This window comes from Pleurodeles waltl, chromosome 7 (assembly GCF_031143425.1).
Source record: "Pleurodeles waltl isolate 20211129_DDA chromosome 7, aPleWal1.hap1.20221129, whole genome shotgun sequence".
NCBI classification, from domain to species: Eukaryota; Metazoa; Chordata; class Amphibia; order Caudata; family Salamandridae; genus Pleurodeles; species Pleurodeles waltl.
In genome coordinates this window covers 1,508,463,477-1,508,475,142 of record NC_090446.1, presented here as the reverse complement: position 1 = coordinate 1,508,475,142, position 11,666 = coordinate 1,508,463,477, and positions in this window count along the sequence as shown.

Below are 11,666 nucleotides of genomic sequence, written 5' to 3'. Positions count from 1 at the left end.
GAGAGATTAAAGATGGAGAATACCTCTTTAAAAAAGGATTTAAGCAGGTATAAATTTAGGGGATCTCAGTGGAACACAGCTTCTACGCCTTTGTTTAAAACCTCCTCAGAGACAGGGGCGCCATCAAAACATACAACTTTGCCTTCCCCAGTTGAGGTTACTGTTAATGTTCCTAATGTTGTGCCCTTAGCAGCACCTGAACGTTTTCATGGAGATAGTAACAAATTCCATGTTTTTATCAATCAATGTCAATTACACTTCATTTGTAAGCCACAACAGTTCCCTACTGATGATACGAAAGTGGCATTCGTCTTGTCTTATTTGGGTGGCACAGCAGCCAATTGGTCAATTCCTTTCGTGGATAGAGATGATCCCATCCTCCATAATTGGAATCAATTTAAACGTACCATGACCAGCCTTTTTGCAAAACACACTTTCATGCAGTCAAGTGATAATGAGCTTTTAAATCTTAAACAAGGTAACAAGGATTTATTGACCTATCTCACTAGTTTTAATCGTTTACTCACCGAGACACAGTGGCCAGAAGAAAAGCGTGTCTCCCTTTTTTATAAAGGTTTGAGAGACGAGTTAAAAGACGCGCTGGCTCATATCGTTGATTTGCCAAAAGACTATTCAGACTTTGTAGATTTAGTTGTGAAATTAGAACATAGACTAGGAGAAAGAAAGAGAGATAAATACAAACTGGAATCACGGTTAACTTTTATTAGACACGAGAAGAAAGACACAGATAATAAACTCCCTGAACCAGAGCCTATGCAAATAGGGACACTCAGAGGTCCACTCACATCAGAGGAAAAAGAAAGAAGGAGAACATTTCAATTATGTTTATATTGTGGCAGGGCAGGTCACTTTGCCAGAGAATGTCCAGTAAAGCCTAAAACTCCACGAAAGGGTGCTGTTTCCTCCACCTCCTCAACTGAATCGGGAAACGATTAAGCTCGACAAGGGGAGAGGTTACTTGTTCGAGAAAACATCTTAATCAAACCTCTAATACTGCAGCCTTCAGGGTACCGCACATACCTAGACATTTCATAATTCAGGTTGTTTTAATTGTTACTACCCAAGTGAGGCATTCTCTCCCTGTCCTACTGGACTCAGGCGCGACAGGAAATTTTGTGGATAATAAGTTAGCTGAAATCTTAGGACTTCCTATGTGCCTAAAGCCTTGTCCAGAAGCTGTATGTGCAGTGGATGGGTCAGAATTGACCTCTGGATTAATCACAAAACAAACAAGTCCACTTGTTATGGTCTGTCAGAACGGGCAGACAGAGGTGATTAGCTTTGATCTGATAGATACTCCTAATTTTGGTTTGATTCTCGGGGTACCCTGGTTAACAACTCATAACCCAAAAATTGATTGGGTGAATAGAACTGTTACTTTGGATTCCTCTTTCTGTAGAACCAATTGCTATCAAGAAGCAGGTACAGAACAGAGCACAGTATTACACTGTGCTAGTGTTACACAAGATGAACCAAGTCTCCCTCCTGAATATTCTGACTTTAAAGACGTCTTTGATCCAGTAAAGGCTAATGTGCTGCCCCCACATCGGTCTTATGACTGCCGTATAGATCTTATCCCAGGGGCCCCTTTACCTAATAACAGAGTATATGCTTTGACTGACGAAGAAACCAAATACTTAAGAACCTACCTAGATGACCTACTACAGTCTGGGTTCATCCGTCATTCCACATCTCCAGTGTCATCTCCACTCTTTTTATCCCGAAGCCGGATAAATCCCTGCGCGCGTGTATCGATTATAGAGGACTAAATAAGGCTACAATAAAGAATAAATATCCTCTTCCTCTAATACCTGTGTTGTTGGATCAATTAAGACATTCTACTGTATACACTAAACTAGATCTGCGGGGAGCTTACCACCTGGTCCGAGTAAAAGAGGGGGATGAGTGGAAGACAGCTTTCAAGACAAAGTTTGGTTTATTTGAGTACACAGTAATGCCCTTTGGGTTATGTAATGCCCCTGCGGCCTTTCAGTTCTTTATAAATGAGGTCCTAAACGAATTCCTGGACGTTTGTGTCATAGTATACATAGACGACATCCTCATTTACTCTAAGAACTCAGAAGAACATACCCAACATGTTCGTGCAGTATTATCAAAGTTAAAAGAAAATCATCTTTTTGCTAAGTTAGAAAAGTGTACTTTTAATGTCAACAAGGTGGACTTTTTAGGATACTGCCTGTCACCTCAAGGAATAACTATGGATGTAAAGAAAATCAGTGCTATTGCTGATTGGCCAGAACCATCCTCTGTAAAAGATATTCAGAAATTTCTGGGTTTCGCCAATTTTTATAGGAGGTTTATTGCACATTTTGCAGACATTGCAGCCCCAATAACTACCTTGTTGCGGAAAGGGCAACGATTTCTTTGGACTGATGAGGCGGCACACGCCTTTCAACTCCTAAAACAAAAGTTCACTTCAGCCCCAATTCTGAAACATCCTGATCCTGACTTGCCCTTTTTTGTTGAAGCGGATGCTTCACAAGTAGCTTTAGGAGGAGTTCTCTCTCAACGAGATGCAGTAGATGGCCAGTTACATCCTATAGCCTTCTATTCCAAAAAGTTATTACCAGCTGAACAAAATTACACTGTGGCTGAAAGGGAACTACTAGCTATCAAAGTAGCCTTTTCAGAATGGAGGCACCATTTAATGGGAGCCAAGTACCCAGTTACAATCTTTTCTGACCATAAGAACCTACAGTTTTTTGGATCACTTAAAGCACTAACACCACGTCAGATGCGCTGGTTAAATTTTTTTAGCACATTTGACTTTGTTATAACCTATAGACCAGGTGCACAACAAATTCAATCTGATGTGTTATCTAGATACGGACATACCTCAGACATGAAACAAGATAAAATAGGAGAACCCATTATTCCTCCCCAAAAGTTGTTGGCACCAGTACAACAGAAGGATTTCATCACAGATCTATATAATGCACACATGCAAATAGCACCTCAGGATTGGTTAAAGGATTCCCATAACACAATACAACGAGGTTTATTGTATCACGACAACATGCTGTTAGTGCCCACCTCTGAATTACAAACACAGGTGATAATTTGGCATCACGCCTCACCGTTGGCAGGTCATCCTGGTTGGGTAAAAACCCTGGAAAATGTGCAAAAATACTTTTGGTGGGACACTATAAGAAAGGACATTAAGCAATTTGTCACTACCTGTCCAATTTGTGCAAGACATAAATCTTCTCATAAGGCTCCTGACGGCTTGTTAATACCAATGCCAACACCCAAACAACCTTGGCACACTGTGAGCGTAGACTTTATTGTAGGTTTACCACCTGTAAAATCCTTCACAACAGTGTTGGTTATAGTGGATTTTTTATCTAAAATGGCACATTTTGTACCATTACGGAAATTACCCACGGCGGCAGAATTTGCCGATATTTTTATAAGGGAAATTGTGCGTTTACATGGTTTGCCAAGCAAAGTGGTGTCAGACCGAGGGAGCCAGTTCAACTCCAGATTTTGGAAAAAATTATGTGAAAAACTGAAAATAGATGTGGCCTTATCCACTGCTTTCCACCCAGAGACAGATGGACAGACTGAACGACTGAACCAAACCTTACTTCAAACGCTACGTTGTTTATTGGCTGATTATTCTAGTGAATGGTTGGAAGCTCTTCCTGTAGCAGAGTTTGTTTATAATAATACTGAGCATTCAGCTCTACTTTGCTCACCATTCTATTTCTTGCAGGGGTATCATCCAAGAGCTATACCCATTTTGTTAGAAGATTCCCTGTTGCCTACAGTAACGGATAGACTAACAAGGTTAGGTGACATACAAGACAAAGCCAGGAAACATTTATTAAAGTACAAGGAAAGCATGAAAAGACAAGCAGACAAACACAGGTCTGAGGCCCCAATGTATAAAATTGGTGACAAGGTATGGCTCTCCACAAAAAACCTAAACATAGAGGGATCCCGAAAGCTGCAACCACGTTTCATTGGACCCTTTAGTATAACTGCCATAGTAAACCCGGTAACAGTAAAATTAGATTTACCAAAAGAATATCCAGTACATACTACATTCCATGTGTCCTTGCTTAAGCCGTACAACTCAAAAACCCGACCTGAACCACCACCTCCACCCATACCAATTAAAGGAAATCTGGAATATGAAGTGAAAAGCATAAAAGACTCAAAAAGAATTAGTGGACGCCTGTTTTATTTAGTAGAATGGAAAGGATATGATGAATCTGAGAATTCATGGGAACCAGCATCATATGTACATGCCCCACAGCTGATTAGACGGTTTTATTTAAAAAATCCAGGAAAACCCCGTCCTGTAGGAGGGCCTTTGAGGGGGGCAACTGTTAGGGTTTGTACACAGCAAAGAGCATGTCCCCTCTCACTGCACTAGTGGGTTCTGTAATAGCTCCCTTTTAAACTTACTATTCAAAGCCTTTCTTGTTATCTCACCTTCCCCCCCCCCAGGCTTCTGTGTATGTTGTTTAATGTGCTGTTTTGTTTACACATTGGGCCTTGCTTTTACCAAGGCTTCTTTAAAACACTCCTCCCTAGGCCATGTGTTAATCCAACTCATTTGCATAATAACTGAAAGTCTGCACACCTTTCAAGAACATGTGCAGCATGTGAGGACCACACCCAGCTCTTCAAACCACACCCAGCTCTGCACACCTTCCAAGAACATGTGCAGCATGTGAGGACCACACCCAGCCCTTCAAACCACACCCAGCTCTTCGAACCACACCCAGCCCTGTCTATAAAAGGCATCCCCCGAGCCTCACCCAGTGCTTGTGCTCGTCTACCTCCCGCTTACCTGAGAACAGATCCCTCGGCGCTGGCACTCCTGCTCTTTACAGACTTTCTTTGACTTCAATTGGCGCAGCTGCTGGCTCTTCCTTCTTCCGGTTTCCGGTTCCTCCTTGCCTCAGCCTCTCTCCTACGAGTAACCTGCAAAAGAGAAAGAAGACAAGGTTAGACTGATCAGTATCTCTTGCCAGCAACAAGTAAGTGCAAAACTTTTTATTACCTGAGGGAGCTTTGACGGCAATTTCTGGATTTGTGTATAGACAGTTTGAGGCGAAGTGCCTTCCACGAGCATTGTGATTAAGGCTTCTTGTTGCAGGATTATTTTGCAGGACTTTGTGAAGCAGACATTGTTTTTTTTCATGGAACTTTTGGGAATCGAACAGTGGAAACCATTGACAGCAAGGAAAACAGTAAATCAAGGACTTGCACAAATTACATGCTGTATTTTGATGTAAAAGTACAGTATTTGTTTTATAAAAGATTCTGGAAATATGTGAAAAGTGAGTCTGCTATTGGGAATTTAGGCTTTAGTTATATTATGATGAATGTTTGATATTGGTAATTCTGATAACGGTATTTGTTTAATTTTTTAGAAGCTTAACAGTAACAGAAAACACATCCCAGAGCAGTAACACATTCCAAACCTGGAAACTAGAGACCAGGATCCAAGAGGTACTTTTAGAAGAGAATTTCCAATAAATAAAGGGATAGTCAGGAACCCATTTAGGAATAGGTTGCACTTATCTGTTCTTTGTTTATGTTTCATTAGGCACCAGTTTCTACAGAAGTCAGAAAGGGCCGCAGATTTGTGCAGCACTTCAACAGTGGAAACGCAAGAACGGTGTTGTCTCTCTTTTTTTTATTTTATCCACTTCCCCCCTTCCCTTGAGCTTCTGTTCTTAGTGCACTGTTTTAAAAACTAGTGTGCTGGAACAAGCAGTTTCAGGGTGGGGTCGGATTGTCTTCAACCTCCATCAGAACTGAACAAGAACTCAGGTGAGCTGGGCTTTGACAGCACCACTGGGCCAATGACTGTGCCGGTTCTGTGTCGTGCTAATGTTCACGCTGCACTCGGCCCACCCTGCCTCCTCCATTGCCTGTGGAGACTGTTATCCACTTGATGGACTGTGACTTTGCACTCCCCAGGATATGACAGGGGGCAAGCCACCCACTGTAGAGACTTGAGAGACTGTGGCTTTGCACTACCCAGGATTGGACGGTGGGCATGGTGGCCCCTTCTTGGATCTGGCGTCGTGGACTCATGTGGCTGTGGTGCCCCCCCTTCCCTTCCCCCTGAGGTGCCTGTAGTTTTGTCATGTGATGCCCCTGCAGTGTTCTCTCCAACGGACTCAGGTCTCCTGTGTGGGCTTTGCCCATGTGTTGATACACTTCGGCCCACGGACATTTGCAATTTCTGTGACTGTGCGGGTCTTTCTGCCTCTATTTCTCGGTCACGCAATGTTTACATTAGATCATTTTTCCATCATTTTCCTATTTTGCCATGTCTTCAATGAACCTATTTTGTACATAAATGTTGTTTCTCACTTGAATCATATCTTTTCGTTATTCCGGGGGGTTTGGGTGGGGTAACTTTGACTTGGTGCTCTGCATTGGTGTGTAGATAGTTGGGGGGTGGGTGTGATGCGTATGTGTGTGCCCGTAACCCTTCCTCCTCCCCCCTCCCCTGTGTCGTAGGTGCGGTACTCACCGTTGTCGTCTGCGCTGGAGTTCGTACTCGTGGTAGATGAGCAGGTAGACGAGAGCGGGTAGGATGTGTAATTCGGGCTCCATGCTGTCCTCTGTCCTCGTGGAGTGTATAGAGGTGAGCGTTTTCCCGTTCGTAGTCTGTTTCCGCCGTGTTTTTATCGGCGGGGCTCCCGCCCCGGATGAGGTGGGGGATTGGTGAGTTGTGATAGGGTGGGCGGTACTTTATCTGCCGCCTGCCTGTTGGCGGTGACCGCCGCGCTGTTTGTCTGTCCCGTCGTGGCGGTCGGAGTGGTAATGTGGCGGGCTGTGTTGGCGGTTCCCGCCAGGGTCAGAATTCCATTTTTGGAACCGCCAGCCTGTTGCCGGGTTGGCCGCCGCTTTATCACCGACCGCCAGGGTCAGAATGACCCCCACAGTGTGCAGGGTCTCCACATGAACCACCCAGCTACCAACACATGCCCCCAGCCAGTACTCACACAGCCCTGGCCTCCAAGGACCCAGAGATCAGCCTTCAGAGGACAGGGGTAGGAGTCCAGCAGGAGCTGGCCAAGTAGGTTTGAGTGGGGATGGAGACCATTGCAGGCAGCCTAGAGAGGGTGCGGACAAGCCTCAGTCCAAATAAGGACAACTCAGCTGCCATCAGAGGCTCCCACTCACCGCTACGTGGACTCCAGCAGTCTCTGGCCGACATAGCTGCTGTCATGAAGCAGAGGCTACAACAATTGCCCTCCCAAACTGGCAGCAACATAACAGACAACAGACTGGGAGCTATGTAGAGTACACTGGAGTCCATATAGAGGGAAGTGGCCTCCCTCAGGGAAAACAGGGCTTCCTACTACTGTGATGTTGCTGCGGTGTTGAAAAATCAGCAGTTCCCTCTTGCTGCAGTGATGCATTATGTGTTGCCACAAATGGCAGCTGCTGGGACATTTGACTCCACATCTCGATCCCCTGAAGTATGTGTGGCCCCCTCTACCTCTACAACAGTATCAGCCATGGCACAGGAGGCACCACACACATCAGAGGATGAAGATGTGGAAGGAATAACATTCACAAGGAAAAGCACCCAGTAGCACCAGTCTATGCCACATGGACAGTTTCTCCTTAGTTCCGGGCTTAAGATCATACCAGTGTTGTGACAGTAGGAAATATGCCCTCTTCACCTAACCACTGTTGATTTGTCTGTTATGTACTGTCATTGTCTCTTTCATACCAATTGACAATTTTTTAACTCCTGACTCATGCACACTACTCCTAACTATGTCTCATGACATGTCCATCAACCCTGGACTCTGATTGTGCTACATATGGCTTATGTTCACTCATGGGGTATGTGAATTGGACATTGTATAGAATTGACAAATACAATTGCACCTGTAAGTAAAGCACCTTGTACACATGTAGCATTTCTATGTTTACTGGGACCCATCTACTCAGCTGAAAGATAGCATTGTGTCAATCCATGTATGGCTCTGAACCAAGTCAATGGTAAATTACCCAGATGGGAGTACCAGTACAGCTTATTTGTGTGGTAGAGGAGAAGCTCACCTTATCAGTGATGATACAGTTCAAAATGTACCTGTTGTCAGATGTGCTACACTTGCCAACAAAGAAATTGCAGGACCCCACCAATGACAGGTGAAGTACCATATTTACTTGTCGAAGATAAAGTATACATACACATTGTGAATGGCTGGAATGGGGACGGCAAATGTATGCACTAGTAGACGGTGTGTAGCAGCCAATCTGACAACTCCTCGGTCATAGGGGATGCACATGGTAATCCTGGGAAATTAAGGCAATAAGGATACCCTAGGCCATTCCTCCAACTTGGCCAGTGCATTCATGAAACCCCCAGGCACTCAATCTACTTACAAAATTATTAGGCTCAGAAAAACAGGATTTATTGTAAAACCATATATCTACAACTAACCTAAAAATGCCATATGCTAAACTAACCTATACTAACTTAACTAACAACACCACCTATCTAAAATATTCTAAGCTTATCTCATACATATAACACCACACTCTAAACATTGACCTCCCACCCCCCTTTAGAGATGTTAGAAATGGGGCCTCTGGTTGGCAGCCAGTTTGCACTCTGTCCAAGCAGGGACCCTCACTCTAGTCAGGATAAAGGAGAGACACACCTGGTTAACCACCACTCACCCCCTTGGTAGCTTGGCACGAGCAGAAAGACTTAATCTCAGAAGCAATGTGTAAAGTATTTGTACCAATACATACAGTAATACGGTGAAAACACTACAAAAGAGACACCACACCAGTTTAGAAAAATAGGGAATATTTATCTAAATCAAACAAGGCCAAAAAAACAAAAATCCAACATACACAAGTCAATATATGAATTTTCAAAAGAATAAGAGTCTTAATCCATAGAAAACAATGGAAACGTTGTTACACAAAGTACCTGGTTTGAGTCACAAATAAAGCCGCACGCTTGCGTCGGAGCAGTGCGTTGATTCCTTACTCGCAAGTGAGGCCGTGTGTCATTTCTTCTCCGGTCAGGTCGGTGATGGGTTGTTTTTCTCCCTTAGCAATACAAAAGGATGATGGACGGAGTGCTGACAATGCAAACACTCACCCCCAGTCACAGATCTGGGTTTAATCCATCGTTCTTTTGCTCACCATGCCACCCCAGTTTGGACCCAGCCATATGCAAACCAGTCTTGACCCTGTTCCTCATGGGAACAGTCCAGCCCGAATTGCCAGGCCAGGTCCTCCCTGGACCGGAAACAAGCATCCTGGGACCCGTTTCGGGGTTTCACCCCTCATCAGCCAGGCTAGCTTGATTCCAGTGGCACAGTGAGCAAGGGACCCACGTCTGGGCATACCCTTCCCACTTAGGGCAACTTTAGCAATACAAAAGGATGATGGACGGAGTGCTGACAATGCAAACACTCACCCCCAGTCACAGATCTGGGTTTAATCCATCGTTCTTTTGCTCACCATGCCACCCCAGTTTGGACCCAGCCATATGCAAATCAGTCTTGACCCTGTTCCTCATGGGAACAGTCCAGCCCGAATTGCCAGGCCAGGTCCTCCCTGGACCGGAAACAAGCATCCTGGGACCGGTTTCGGGGTTTCACCCCTCATCAGCCAGGCTAGCTTGATTCCAGTGGCACAGTGAGCAAGGGACCCACGTCTGGACATACCCTTCCCACTTAGGGCAACTTCAGCAATACAAAAGGATGATGGACGGAGTGCTGACAATGCAAACACTCACCCCCAGTCACAGATCTGGGTTTAATCCATCGTTCTTTTGCTCACCATACCACCCCAGTTTGGACCCAGCCATATGCAAATCAGTCTTGACCCTGTTCCTCATGGGAACAGTCCAGCCCGAATTGCCAGGCCAGGTCCTCCCTGGACCGGAAACAAGCATCCTGGGACCGGTTTCGGGGTTTCACCCCTCATCAGCCAGGCTAGCTTGATTCCAGTGGCACCGTGAGCAAGGGACCCACGTCTGGGCATACCCTTCCCACTTAGGGCAACTTTAGCAATACAAAAGGATGATGGATGGAGTGCTGACAATGCAAACACTCACCCCCAGTCACAGATCTGGGTTTAATCCATCGTTCTTTTGCTCACCATACCACCCCAGTTTGGACCCTGATCTGTGACTAGGGGTGAGTGTTTGCATTGTCAGCACTCCGTCCATCATTCTTTTGTGTTGTTAATGTCGCCCTAAGTGGGAAGGGTATGCCCAGACGTGGGTCCCGTGCTTCCCATGCCACTGGATTCAAGCTAGCCTGGCTGATGAGGGGTGAAACCCCGAAACCGGTTCCAGGATGCTTGTTTCCAGTCCAGGGAAGACCTGGCCTGGCAGTTCGGGCTGGACTGTTCCCATGGGGAACAGGGTCACGACTGATTTGCATATGGCTGGGTCCAAACTGGAATGGCATGGGCAGCAAAAAAACGAGGGATTAAACCCAGATCTGTGACTGGGGGTGAGTGTTTGCATTGTCAGCACTCCGTCCATCATTCTTTTGTGTTGTTAATTTCGCCCTAAGTGGGAAGGGTATGCCCAGACGTGGGTCCCGTGCTTCCCATGCCACTGGATTCAAGCTAGCCTGGCTGATGAGGGGTGAAACCCCGAAACCGTTCCAGGATGCTTGTTTCCAGTCCAGGGAAAACCTGGCCTGGCAGTTCGGGCTGGACTGTTCCCATGGGGAACAGGGTCAAGACTGATTTGCATATGGCTGGGTCCAAACTGGAATGGCATGGGCAGCCAAAAAACGATGGATTAAACCCAGATCTGTGACTGGGGGTGAGTGTTTGCATTGTCAGCACTCCGTCCATCATTCTTTTGTGTTGTTTTTCGCCCTCGCAAGAGAGCAATGCATCAATTTATGGAGGGGAACCTCAGGTCCGGACATGCTTTGCGTAAATTTTTCACACCTAGCGGTGTTGCGTTCGAAATCCGGTCACACAGTGTCAGAAAACCGCACTGCATGTGGTTTGCGTCGTTAGCAGCAGCTGCAAGCGGGTGTTGCATCTTTTCTCCAGCCGCGATGCGTTGATCTCCCAGCCGGGAAGCATGGAGCGTCGATTTCAGCCGTGAAGCAGATGGTGCATCGTTTATCGGCCACGTTGCAGATGGTGAGTCAAACATTTCCCCGCACGGTGGTCTGTGCTTGGATTTCTGTTCTTTTGCACCAGCTTCACCTTTCAAGGGCCCAGGGACTGGATGGGGCACCACTTGGCAGGGCAAGAGTGTCACCAGAGAGTCCAGGTGCTGGCAGAGGAAGTCGCTGATGGCCCTGAGACTTCAACAACAGGAGGCAAGCTCACTTCAAGCCCTTGGATATTCTTCTCAAGCATGAATGCACAGCAAAGTCCAGTCTTTGTCCTCATTCACAGGCAGAAGCAACAACTGTAGGATAGCCCAACAAAGCACAGTCACAGGCAGCACTTCTCTTCAGCTCTTCCCCTTGGCAGAGGTTCCTCTTGATTCCCGAAGTGATCTGATTTTCAGGGGTTTTGGGTCCAATACATCTACCCCTTTCAGCCTTTGAAGTTGGCAAACTTCAAAGGGAAGTCTGTCTTATTTGCAAGACTCTGCCTTTCCCAGGCCAGGCTCCAGACTCACTGGTTGGAGA